Source organism: Tupaia chinensis, unplaced genomic scaffold (assembly GCF_000334495.1).
Source record: "Tupaia chinensis unplaced genomic scaffold, TupChi_1.0 Scaffold000430_1, whole genome shotgun sequence".
NCBI lineage: Eukaryota > Metazoa > Chordata > Mammalia > Scandentia > Tupaiidae > Tupaia > Tupaia belangeri.
Genome location: NW_006159935.1, coordinates 113250 through 126829, shown reverse-complemented (window position 1 = coordinate 126829; position 13580 = coordinate 113250). Strand labels below are relative to the sequence as shown.

The following is a 13580-nucleotide window of genomic DNA, read 5'->3' as shown; positions in this document are numbered from 1 at the left end:
GTCCAGCGTTTCAGAATGTTCTCAGTATGGGGGGACGGGAGGAAGCACAGTTTGGGAGGAGTAGGAGGACAAAATCCTGATGAGAGGTGATTCGAGAGAGACAAGATAGGAAGGAATAGAGATAATAGGAATAGATAAGGGAGGTGATTTATTTTCAACAAAATTATAGCTTCCAATAAATTCTGATTATATAGGATATAGGACTTAATTTGATAGAAGTAAAAGGAGAAAAGTACATTTTAAAACAGACATCATTTCTTTTATTGGTTTTTTGGATCAGCTGAGATGCCTCACCCACTGCGCACAGTATTGGCAATTTCCCTGATTTAGAGCTGTCTTGTTAACTTTATCAGCCTATCAAACTGGCAGTTCAAAAGGAACTGAATAATTCCATTTTTAAAATTCAATCCTAGTTCAGAGATGTATTAAAGTTAAATATTTTTATTTCAAATGAAGAATAATAGCTTATTTTCTGAGGAAATAATATAAGAATTATATACCATAATAGAGACTTTATTGAGAAAAAAAACCTGATTTTTCCTCATCTGTTAAGCAGAGAAATTCATCAAGGAAAATGTATTTAATGCATAAATTCATGAAGTTTCCTAAATTTTATAGATAGATACATACATGTTTGGAGGAGGGAAAATATCAAAGGTAGTCTAAACTTATCAAAACCCAGAGGAATTAAGTCGTTTGCTCAAGGGCACTCAACTTGTTCAAAGTATGCTTTTTTTTTCATAGTGAACATCCTGAAAATTGAACCTGAGTTGTTGGTCTTGTTACAATATCATGGTTAAAGTGAACGTATTAGGCAGAAGATTCTTCAGTTACATGGATCTGAGGGTAAAGAGAGAACACGCTTAGATGGGCCTGCTGAGAGCCAACCGAGGAACCTCAGGTCATCGCTTTCACCTTAGCGTATCTTGAAGTAAATCTCCAGACATGCTGTCTGCTTGTCACTGAGATGCTGTTTATAGGCATGCTCACATCAGCAGCAGATTCCTGGACCTCGGGGCATGCCATTTAGAAGAGGTAAATACAATGAGTGAGTTTTTTGTTCATCACTTTCTTCCTACTCCTCATTAAGGCAAAAAAGAACACGCATCACTTCATCACTTTTTTCCTACTCATTAAGGAGCAAAAGAATACGCATTCGAATTAGGTCGTAGGTGGCACTGCAGTCTGTGGTGTCTTGGAATGTTGAAACTGTTCAGGGAACTTGCCCTTCTCCTATAAGATGTCTCTATGGTGATTCCCCAAAATGTATTACATTTTCTTAATAATCTGCGAACAGTGGGAAGATTTAGTTTGAGGACTTGCATGCTACACCCCAGGCACTAGGAGCTACGTCTACCTAGTTCATGTGAAGGCTCCCATAGACATGCCACAAACGCCTGCTCCTTTATGGAGTTTGACCACAGCATTAAGAGAAGTGGAAGAGGAAGGAAGTTGTTTCTATTGTTCTGTTAACTTTCTCTCACTCTCTCTATATGTATGTATGTATATATTTAGGTTTTTGCCATAAGGTGTATGCACTTGCCAGAGAGAGACAGAGAGAGAAAAAGTGAGCTATCAGTCCCCAGGGGCATGACCATGCCACAACCCCCTCTCTTCCTTCCTCCTCTTGGGATTTTGGGCACAGATGCACATGTGCCTGGAATGATTTTCAAGACACCATCTGCGGCTCAAACCATGGTTGGCCATGTGGGAATCCATTGCCTTAGCCACTATGCAACCTGCACAGGTAACTAGATTCTAATTTAACTTTTTAGTATCTCATTAGGAAATTTTGCTTTTAAAGCACCCTTTACAATATTACGTTTATTCTGACTACACTCAATTAAATTAAAAAAATTGAATTACAACTCTCATCAAAATTATTCATATGTTTTTGATACACAATAAATAATATGAAAGATATGTGATATGAAAAAGATGGAAATAAAACAAATATTGGTCCAGCCCTGTGGCATAGTTAAATGCTGTGCATTGGGATTTAGATCTCTCTTAACTGCTGTTTAAGTCCTCACCCCAGAGGCTAGAAAACCATCCCAGACAGGTGTGTCCTTCCTAATCTTGAAGGGATGGAGAAATGGAGGAAAAAGAATTGTGGCGTGATCATACTTCACAGAAACAGAGAATAGAATGCTGGTTGCCAGGGCTGGGAGGGAGTGGAGAAAATGGGAAGAAATTAGTATAAACTTTTCGCTATACGATGAGTAAGTCCCAGGGGTCTATGTAGAGTGCGATAACTATAATTAGTAACGATGTATTGCTTACTTGATATCTGATAAGAGAGTAGGCTTTAGGAGTCTTCATGCACACATACATGCACACACCACGTGGCAGCTGAGTCATGATGGATGTGTCCGTTAATTTGACCCTGCCATTCAGTACACGATATCCACATATGTCCGGTGATCACATGTGAAGCCTTGAACATACACAACTTTTATTTGCCAGTTAGTTCTACACTTAAATGTTTTTAAATAAGTTAAATAAAAATGAATAAACAAGAATTAAAGCATTGGATTTAATGACATTAAGTTCTCTTCTAGTGTTAACATCTGATGCTCCCATCTATAGGAGTTAAAAGAGTCCAAAATGAAAAGGATATAACGCAGCTGTACGACCAGCAGTCTAATGAGGTCGAAAAGATCCTCTCCGAGCTTCGCGACTAACTGTGTGAAATGAAAGAAAAACTGTTCAGAACTATCAAACGAAATTAAGAGATCACAAGGAATGAAAGAAGTAGTCCTCTCAACTTCTTTTGCTAGTCACTCATCTGAATCTTGATGCTAAAACCGTATTTCTCCTTGTATTCTCCTATACCTGCTGTTTAGCTTCCTAGTGAACAGAAATAGTAGAACAAGGCATCTTTCCAGTCTCCTGTGCAATGATGGGAACACAAATTAGATGTAAGAAATAAGAATCTTGGCAGGCTTTAGAAAGCCTGCTAAACCATGAAAGAGAAAAAAAGGTAAACTGGGGAAGTGATACTAATCTATTGGCTCTTTGATTTTTTTTGGAGTAGCCTATCTTTATTGACAATGACAATGACTTCATTTATTCCAAGTGTTGGAAAATGAGACTACTGTGTTTTTCATATACCTAAGAACTTGGAAACATTTAAGATAATCCTATGTTGTTATTTCTAAAAAAAGATTGAAATTAATTATATAAAATTGAAATTAATTTGAATGGTAAGCCCTTATTTTACAACTAAAATATCTTTTAAATACAGTTAATAGCTTAATTTTCGAAACTACTCTCTAAGGTATTCCCTTATTTATGGTTTACTCTCTAATAGTTCACATCATCTTCCAGGAGAGGATTTTTTTTAAAGAGGTTTTTGCTGCACTTTCCAGACAGAAAGAGACAGTGAGAGGGCAAGTGAGAAATCACCTCCCCAGGGGGATGGCCACACCACAATCCCTTCTCCATGCTCCTCCTGGGATCTTGGCACCTATGCACATGTGCCTGGGATGAGTTTCAAGCCACCAGGTCAGCCATGTGAGAGCCTAGCAGCGTAACCACTCTGCCATCTGCTGGATCCTGGAGAGGAATCTTGAGAACTACCTTTCTAAATTATAGAGGGATGATTATATTTATAGATTTGAACACCCCACATAAAATCTGTTTCTATTTTGTGTGTTTTGTGATTATAAATACAAGCTGGATAGAAATACAAAACACATACAAGTATAAAGATTTAAAATTGATGACCTATGATTATACTATACCACTTCGGTTCTTAACATCTGTGGGATTTTTATGGCCAGAGGATGCATGTGCTCACTCGCATCTCAGAAGAGAAGCGTGACCACAACACCATCCTTTTCCCTCCATTTCTTTTATTGCTTTTATCAACATCTCATAGCTTTCATTGTACCAATCTTTCTCCTTTCTCTTTAACTGTATTTTATTCTATTTAATGTTATTGTGTAGTTGTTTCATTTTCCTTCATGAATAGTTTGTTGGTAGCGTATGAACATGCCAGTAATTGTATGTTGATTTTGAATGTTTCTACCTTTAGATGATGGAATTGGAAGTCAGAATGATTAACTGATTTGCCCAGAATCAAGCAAGTATTGTAGTTGGCGTCAGTTTTAGGCACATCATTCAGCTCGTTAATTTCCAAGATAACGCTCCATCTGGCCTCTGACAAGTGGTTTCTTGAGTGTTTCCACATGACTATATGCAGAGGGAAGTATGGATGTGCATGTGCACACATGTATTTGCGGTGAATATGTCTTCCATCTATGTGTGGTTGGTGGTCTGTAATCACAGTGTACTTCTTTTGGTTTTATTTCTTCACCCTCATACCTTAAAATACAATATATGCTCAAATGTCATTTGATACATTACTAAAAAAAAAAACATGCATTTTTGGAGAATTACCTTATTTAAGTAGCTTCAGGAAAATGTGTAACCAAAGCTTTAACCTTAGGACTTATGTTTTCCAACCGCATAGCTACTTGTACCAATCTTTCTATTTCATCTCCTGAAAGTTGGAAATGCATCTGGATAACCATACATCTGCTGACACGAGTGCCATTTACTGCCTCAGTTTCTTTTGGCTCCATTTCATGATTATTTGTAGCTCACAGACAGACAACAGCTACCAGGTATTGGCCTTATGTGTCTAATACCTTTGTATATTGTCTCTAATTTGCAACAACCCTGACATCTAATTATCATTTTCCTACTTTATAGCATTAGAAGATATGGGGGACAGCAGATGACATAGTGGTTATGTCACTGGATTCCCACATGGCCAACTGTGATTCGAGTTCCAGACCTGGTGGCTTGAAAATCACGTCAGGCAGGTGTGTGTTCGTGCCCAAAATCCCAATAGGAGAATGGAGAAGAAGGGATTGCAGCATGGCCATCTCCCCTGAGGGGGGTGATTTCTCACTTTCCCTTTCACTATCTCTGTCCAGCAAGTGCATGTGCCCTATGTCAATAACCTCTAAAAAAATGTTGAACAAAATATACGCAGGGTACAAATGAAGTCTTCATTTTCAGTAGTTAATAAATTGTTCTGAAGACTTGAAGCAAAATTATAGTATTAAGGGAAATAAAATACAATTCTAAGCAGGGAGTATCTTAAAATTTGATAGTATACATCCCTTTCCTTAAACACTTATTCACCATCTCCACCCTATGTGAGACTATGAATGCTTGTCAGCTCTCTCGGACCTGGTCTGAGATAACTGACATCCCACAAACAAACCTAAGTGTCTGTAAATGCTACCAGGCTAATAAAGCAGAAACCAACTTAACAACAGAGATGATTATGTAGGTTTGAATACATTACAGTTGTAAGATAGAAACTTTCCCCACATTGTCTAAAAGCTTGATATCCTACAGACCTGGCGCTAAGATAATTGACAAAAAAGAAACAACAATAACAAAATGCCTAAAAATAATAAAGCAGAAATCCATTTAACAAAAGTAATTATATATACATACATATATATATATATATATATACTATATATATGTACATACAAACACACACACATATACATACAAATTTGGATATATCATAGTTCAATTTATAAAATGTAAACTATAACCACATGGAATAAACTCATAATACCCTACACCAATCTATGAGTAACTTTTGCCTTTTTCTTTCTTTTTAAAAAATTTTCTGTAGGTTGTGTGTCCTCAGCAGAGAGATTGAGAGAGAAAAGGAGAATGAGAAATTGAGAAAGCATCCCTGAGGCCAATAACCCTATCTCAATCCCTTCTCTGCCATTCTTCTTCTCCTGTCAGGATTCTGAGCATGTGCCCAGTGTATTTTTTTAGCTTCAACTCAAGGATTCGAACTGCTCAGTCAGCCGTGTGGGATCCCCCATGCCACCTGGCTGGCCCCTTACCCTCCTTCTTAGGTTTTCTCTTCAATCACTGAGATATAGAGCAATTGCTTTCTCGTGTTGTGTCTAGCTCTTTATTAAGAAATGGTTGACTCCTGTCCTACTACTAATGCTAACATCAGTTTTGTTCAAAAAGTAATCTTTGGGCCATAGCTGAGGAGATATGGTAGGCCTGGGTTCGGTACCTGGCCTAACCGGAACAGGCCAGGCACAGAGGCATGTGCCTGTGATCCAGGCTACGTGGGAGGTGGGGCAGGAGGAGGTCCTCCTCCTCAGTCCCATCTCTCTCTCCCCCAACATACTATCTCTGTCTCATTTAGAGACAAAAAGCCAGAAAAAGAAAAGCATCAACTGTGTGAAATCCTATGATTATGGTCCCCATAAGTGTTTTAGAGAACAGATTTTCCCCACTGGGAGGAATGAGTTAATTCTCAGTTAATGTGGAAAATTCTACTACAGTGTCATCATTACCTGTGAGAGGTTTATTTCAAAATCATTTAACATACTTGCCAAGAAAACTGATAATTCATTGTGTTGGGAAGATTGATGGAGGCATATATTTCTTTTTACAGTAATGGAAAAATCCTTGAATGTCCTTTGCTAATATCCCTAGGTACCTCTCAAGAAGTGATAGGCACACAGACACGAATAAATACAGATTTGTATAGTAAGCATGTAAATAACCAACACTGTAAAGGGCATTGGCCGCAATAAGATCGTTTTTATTTTTTTAAATAAATATTAAGTTAGTCAGATGAAGTGATTAAAAACTCTTAGAGAAACTTTCTTTTTTAGAGATGGATCTCAAATCTCAAATGCAACAGGTAATAAGAAGCCCATAGCTATCAAGTCCAGAATCTGCTGATGATTATGTGTCTCAGAGCAGAGGAAGTAATCTTGGAAGATCTTATGAACAGTAACTGGAGGATAAAAAGAACAAGTGTCAAAGAAATGCAGGTGTCTTGATTAAAATTTTAGATCATTAGTCTCTCAGAAGCAAGCATTTGAAGAATTACAGAATCCTGAGAAATTTGGGATCCAGAAAATAAGTGCATATTTAGGTAATGAACACCAGAAAACTTGGAAATAAGTCTGAGAAGACAATTTTAGTGGAACACGAGTCCTAAAGAAAAATGTTAAGGATAAGCCATGAGAAGCTCACAATGACAGCATGGTAGACATCAGCGTCAGAACACAACTTAGGGGAAACAGTTGGCAGATTCAAAGTTCAGGTGTTGTGGGGAGAAGGAATGGGAGCCCCAGGCAAAAGCATGGAGGCCACATAGTGCATCTTCGAGTTTGGTTACCAGTGTGAACCAACTCCCCAGAGGGAGGAGAGAGACTAGGTAAAAGGAGAAGTCAGAGTATCTGATCAGCCAGAGCAATGCTGGTCTCCATGGGTCAGGGTTGTCCTTCTGGTACACAGGGACAGGAAGAAGGGTGAAAAAAAAAAAGGACAAGAAGAATGAAAAGAAAGAAGACAACAAAAAGGGAAGAGGAGAGAAATGGAGGGGAAGGGACAGGAAGGGAGAGGAGAGGAGAGGAGAGGAGAGGAGAGGAGAGAGATGACTCAGCATACTAGAAGTTGAGACAGGACTCTCGTGAGAGTGGGGCCAAGAGTTGGGCATTGACTTTTGGTATGGAATGAAACTCTGAGGCAATTAGCACAGTCCTGTGTTGGTACAAATATGTCTAGTTTAAATAGTCTTTGGACCTCTCTTAAGAAGATGAATAAAGTTCAGCTACCCCAGTGCCTTAAACTTTCCGCAAGGACAGGTTGCATTAAAGCTGCAGGCGACATACTTACCTGGCAGGGGAGATAGCATGATCATGAAGGTGGTTTTCCCAGGGCAAGGCTTATCCACTGCACTCCGAATGTGCTGACCCCTGCGATTTCCCCAAATGTGGGAAACTCCACTGCATAATTTGTGGTAGTGGGGGACTGTGCTCGCACTCTCCCGTTAAAAACAAAAACAAAACAAAAACACACAAAAAGCTGCAGGTGACAAGTAGATGTTTCTAGGTATAAGCTGAAGAACTGATTAGGAGACCTGGAGTCAGCCGGGCTGGTGAAAGGGTCAGAGAGAACCACGTCTGTTTACTCCCCTTTAAACCATATAGGATTGCAGACATTGTAATACACATTGTTATATGCATGCCTGAAGAGAAAAATTGAAATACATCTTTTTTTCCTTGCGATACTACTTAGGATTTTCACAGTAATAAGACTGCTCTTCAAAAATGACCTCATACATTCTAATCTGCTACCAATTAAAGGCTTAATTGATGTGGGGTAACATAATTTAGCAGATTTCTACTTCTGAATGAAGAGTCTGACATGAGTACTAGTTTTGGCAACTTAGAGGTCACAGTGACCTTGTGTTTGCATAAGTTTATAAAAATTATGATATTTGTTTTAAATTATTAATTGTATAAGGCTTTAGTTTTAAAAATGATTCTTGATGAGTAATTTTTTTTTGGGAAAATAGATACATCATTAGTGGACAAAAATAAATGTCCATGTAATACAGTTCTCTCTGTAAAGACCCAATTAAGCTTTTGTTTTGGGAACTTGATAGAAGTCACTGAAATTGACTCCTTATTAAGATGACACATAATACTAAAGAATTGCAGAATAAAATTAAGTAGTCTAAACAAGTTTCATTTATATTAAAGATAAATATTTATCTTTATATAATAAAAATCTCCCATTATGGAAAAATTAAAATATGCATAAATATAACAAAAAGATGTTTCCTTTCCACAAATAAGTGTACTTGAAAAAAAAGTTGCATCCATGTATATGATTTTAATCAACTCATTTAACTTCATATCATTAAAATTTTATAACACATTATTCATAATTATGTTTTTGCTTATTCTTAGCCATTATTAATTATAATGGTTGCAGCTTATACTATAAAGTGGCATGACATAACTTATTTGTTCTCTCCTTCTTATGGTATAAATGGGCTCTACTTTACCCACATAATACTTCTGTGAAGAACCTTGTGCTTAAATTTATTCTCTGTTTAGAATTCTCTCTTTAGACTAGATCTTCATGGGTAGGAGTTAACGTGACAAAAGATCAATTCAATCATGAAATCTCCTAGCAAAAAATAATTTTAATCTTATCTTTCCAAAAGAGCATTTTACTACTTCATTGATTCCTCTCAATTAAAAAAATATTTCTTTTTCTGTCCTTCTCCAATGTCTGCCCACAGGGGCAAGAGACCATAGCGAGAGGATCTTAGGTTGGCTGGAGATGGGGGAGGGAGTTTCAAGGAAGATAATGGAGGGAGGAACAAATGGCAGGTGTACTTGAAAAAAAAGTTGCATCCATGTATATGATTTTAATCAACTCATTTAACTTCATATCATTAAAATTTTATAACACATTATTCATAATTATGTTTTTGCTTATTCTTAGCCATTATTAATTATAATGGTTGCAGCTTATACTATAAAGTGGCATGACATAACTTATTTGTTCTCTCCTTCTTATGGTATAAATGGGCTCTACTTTACCCACATAATACTTCTGTGAAGAACCTTGTGCTTAAATTTATTCTCTGTTTAGAATTCTCTCTTTAGACTAGATCTTCATGGGTAGGAGTTAACGTGACAAAAGATCAATTCAATCATGAAATCTCCTAGCAAAAAATAATTTTAATCTTATCTTTCCAAAAGAGCATTTTACTACTTCATTGATTCCTCTCAATTAAAAAAATATTTCTTTTTCTGTCCTTCTCCAATGTCTGCCCACAGGGGCAAGAGACCATAGCGAGAGGATCTTAGGTTGGCTGGAGATGGGGGAGGGAGTTTCAAGGAAGATAATGGAGGAGGAACAAATGGCAGGAAGTAGCATAGTCTGAGAGAAGACTGCGACACAGGTTTCAAGACATCCAGAAGGGTGTCCAGCAGATTGTCATGGTGCCTGGCTTTTTATTTTGATTTTTTTGTCCTTTTTTGTTTTATTTCTGTTCCACTTTTTAAAATGTTTTTAGACATTCAACCGCTGTATATTATTACCGCCTGCAAAATGAATTTCCCCAGCATGAATACACTGTATATTAGTCCTGTTAAAGATATTATCATACACATCATCGTCAATAGGTAACTTTCCATGTCTGTGTCCCTGAAATGTTACGCCTATTTCTCCCCCCCGCTTCCCTTCCTCTCACCGTTTCAGCAGACTGGATTCAAAGGTAAGCAGACGAGGAGACTCGAAATACTAATACAGTTTCTTTTTCAAAATCTTGGAGCCAGGTATGTTTTGAATTTAGATGTTTTGGATTTTTAGGTTTTTTTTTTTTTTTTCTCAGTCATACATGTTATAGTAATAAAGACCGTAATACCTCTACAGGGTTTTGGGTAGTCCAGGTTATATAATGTGTTTGCACCCACACATTTGACTCTTGTTAGAAGACTGATGTTAGTGAAGATGAGGTTTTGCCAATCAGAGTTCAGTGCATACTGAAAAGAAAAATGGTGTTTTTTAAAAAATATTTTTGGATTTAGGACATTCGGATAAGGAATTGTGAATATGTTTGTTTTTAGAGCTATGGTGCATGAGTAGGTGATTACACGAAGGTCTATGAAAGGTTCCTCACCTATTTTTGTAAGAATAAAATGTAAGTTTATTTCTGTTTCTCATATGTTGTTTAAATGAGCTCTTTTGATTGCATTTGTTTAAAGAAATGAGTTCTCTTTATCTATCTGAAAACTTCTAACTAATGATATATTAAAAATAGATACAGGGATGGGAGAGCATGGCATGTTTGTTAAGGCTCTGGACTCACTTGTGGTTTACTGCAGTTTGAGTCCCAGACCTGGCAGCTTGCTTTCTTACTTTCCCCTCTCTTTCTCTGTCTCTGACTGGTCAAATTAAAAAATGAGAATAAATAGGATAAAATAAATAAATAATAAATAAATACATAATTTTGGTTTTTTAAAAATTATTTATCTTGTTTTATTTATTCATTCATTTTTTTTCAATTTGACCAGAGAGAGACGCAGAGAGAGAGGGGAGGGGGGAAGTGAGAAAGCAAGCCACCAGGTCTGGGACTCGAGCCACAGTCAGCCATGTGGGAGTGTCCAGCACCCTAACCTCCATGCCACCTGCTGGTCCCAAAAATACGAATTTTACCCTCTCACCATTAGGTATATTTTTTTCTGAAAAGAGTCCTAGTGGAAATTGGATACTTTTAAGCAAATATTTTGATGAACTACTGGGAAGGCAAATATTTAGGAGACATAGATTGATTTGACTCAGATTTACTTATTTTCTTGACAACTATTGCTTCTTGCTTCTGTTTAAAATTGATCCTTATTATGGTAATTACAAAAGTAAAATGTAGCATTGGATATTTATGTAATACCTGAAGTGACTCATCTGGAGAAAGAAGTTTAGATTCCTTTCTGCGGTAATTTGTGATGTGCGAATGCTCTCTTCACCCTCTTTATACATGCAACTCGATCTTTCTTTGAAATATAAAAGCCGTCATTATCAGATAAGGAGGAAGGAAACATGTAATCATAAGCCTAGGAGAGAGACTTTATTTCCTAGGTCTGCTGTGCAGGCAGATAGTTCTCTATCTATATTATTCTCAACTGCTATATAAATAGTGATTTATATACCGTCCCTTGGTACCATCTTCTAATATTTATTATTCAGATTCAAATAATTTTGTTCAACTCCTAGCCTAACACATTCTTTCAGTAATTTAAATTCATTATTCTAACCCTGTACTCAGTTGAAACAAAGAGTAGTAGCTTATCACTAAATTATATCTGTTCTCATATTTGAAGATTGCATTAGTCTTCAACTTTCATTTCTCCACAGTAAAAATCATTTCTTCAAGAAAATTATGCAGTGCAAATTGCTCTCATACCCTTCGTAGTTGGTTCAAAAGCTAACGCAAAAATTTAATAAAGGAGTGATAAATAATAAAAATGGTGAATGATTTACCATTCTGTCAACTAGTATTTATCTAGGGCTAACTGGGTGGGGAGGCACAGTGTGGTGATGAATAAACAAAAGAATGCTTTAAACGATATGAATAGATCATACATGAGCCTGTCCCTGGAGGCCTGGCCATCTAGCAGAGATTATAAGGCTAACCGCAGAGCCTGGAGCCTAAGTTCGAATCCTAGCCACTTCTCTCCTCAGCACTAGGACTTTCAGGAGGAAGCTAAAGCTCTCAGTAAGTGATCATGGTAACCATTGCGCGGGTCTCTGGGGAGATGAAATGACTTGCTACATCCCAGGTGTCTCACTCAGTTCTGGGCCTCGGTATCAGGGACAAGTATAATGGTAACTGTCTAGTTAAAGAAATGTTAAATATTTCTTAGGTATAGGTGTTCATGTGGGACTGGAGATGAACTAGGTGTAAGATCCTGTCTGGGTCTTGGGAGAGTTTATAGCCTATTGGAAACAACAATTATGCAAACAGATCTCTACATCATACTGTGATCGGTGCACGGCAAAGGCAAGCCAGGATGTCATAGATGTAGATAAATGCGTACCTAAAACCATTTTGAGGGGTCAGGGTTATGTATTGAAGAATTTGATAGAGACCCAAAGCACAACTGGGATTTTTTTTTTTTTGAGAGGGTTTTGCTATAGGGCATGTGTGCTTGCAAGAAAGACAGAAAGAGACAGACAGAAAGTGAGAAATCACCCCACTGGGGGGGAGGGGGGGAGATGGCCACGCTGCAATCCCTTCTCCTCCATTCTCCTCTCAGGATCTTGGGCATGCACGCACACATGCCCGGCATGAGTATAAGCCACCAGGTTCGGGACTCAAACCGCAGTCGACTACATGGAAGTCCCGCAATGTAGTCATTACGCCAACTGCTGGTCCCGTCACAATTGGGAATTTAATAAGCGAAGAATGTGGGTAAAAAGTATTCAGCATAGGGACTAGCGAATGGCATAATAGTTACCCCACATAGTCAACCACAGTTTGAGTCCTGGACCTGGTGGCTTAAAACACATGCCAGGTGTACGTGCGTGTGTGCCCAAAGTCCTGAAAGGAACATGGAGGAGAAGGGATTGAGATGTGGCTATCCCCCGGAGGGTGATTTCTTGCTTTCTGTTTCTCTCTGTCTCTCTGCACATGCGCCCTATAGCATAAATCTCTTAAAAGAAAGAATCCCTGCCTAACTAGAGGGTATGTGCAGTATGGGCCTCTGGTTTTCAGCTTGTGCTGTAGCTGCAGGAAGTTACCTTCCCGATAATCGTCTCGCTTCCCCTGCCAAGTTTGGTGACATAAGCCTGGGAGTGTGACTTTGCTACCTGTTCTCACAGGCCAAGTCAGGTACAGGTCAGGTGGGCCACGGGTGCCGTCTCAGGGAACTGGGCCTGTCAAGGCAACAGAAACTGCTGAGGATATAGGCAAGAGGAAAATTCAGGAGGTGGATGTCTACCCTTCATGTTATAGAGCAAAGACAAAGACAGGCGGTGCTTAGTAGAGAGCAGAGGGCCAGACAGTGTCGTGAGCTAGCAGTCACAGAGCTTGGCTGAATGACCCATCATGAGCTGTGCTTCCATACTATCCAGGTATTGCAGAAGTACAGCAAAACTGCTGCAATGTTTAGAGAATACCAATGCTCTGGTGGGGTAACAGGCATGCTTACACAGACTGATCTGAGGCTGCAGTCTCCTTGACACACACACACATACACACA

The 13580-nt window shown here is 38.2% G+C and overlaps 1 protein-coding gene and 1 non-coding gene across 4 annotated transcripts in view; both read left to right on the top strand.

Moving 5' to 3' along the window:
* NAALADL2 (N-acetylated alpha-linked acidic dipeptidase like 2) overlaps window positions 1-13580 on the top strand; it is a gene marked incomplete at its 3' end in the record, with an annotated part of 659756 nt that overhangs the window by 536539 nt on the left and 109637 nt on the right.
* LOC114009006 (U1 spliceosomal RNA) lies at window positions 7688-7851 on the top strand. Its single transcript, XR_003550489.1, has one exon. It is a non-coding gene; the product is annotated as a U1 spliceosomal RNA (small nuclear RNA).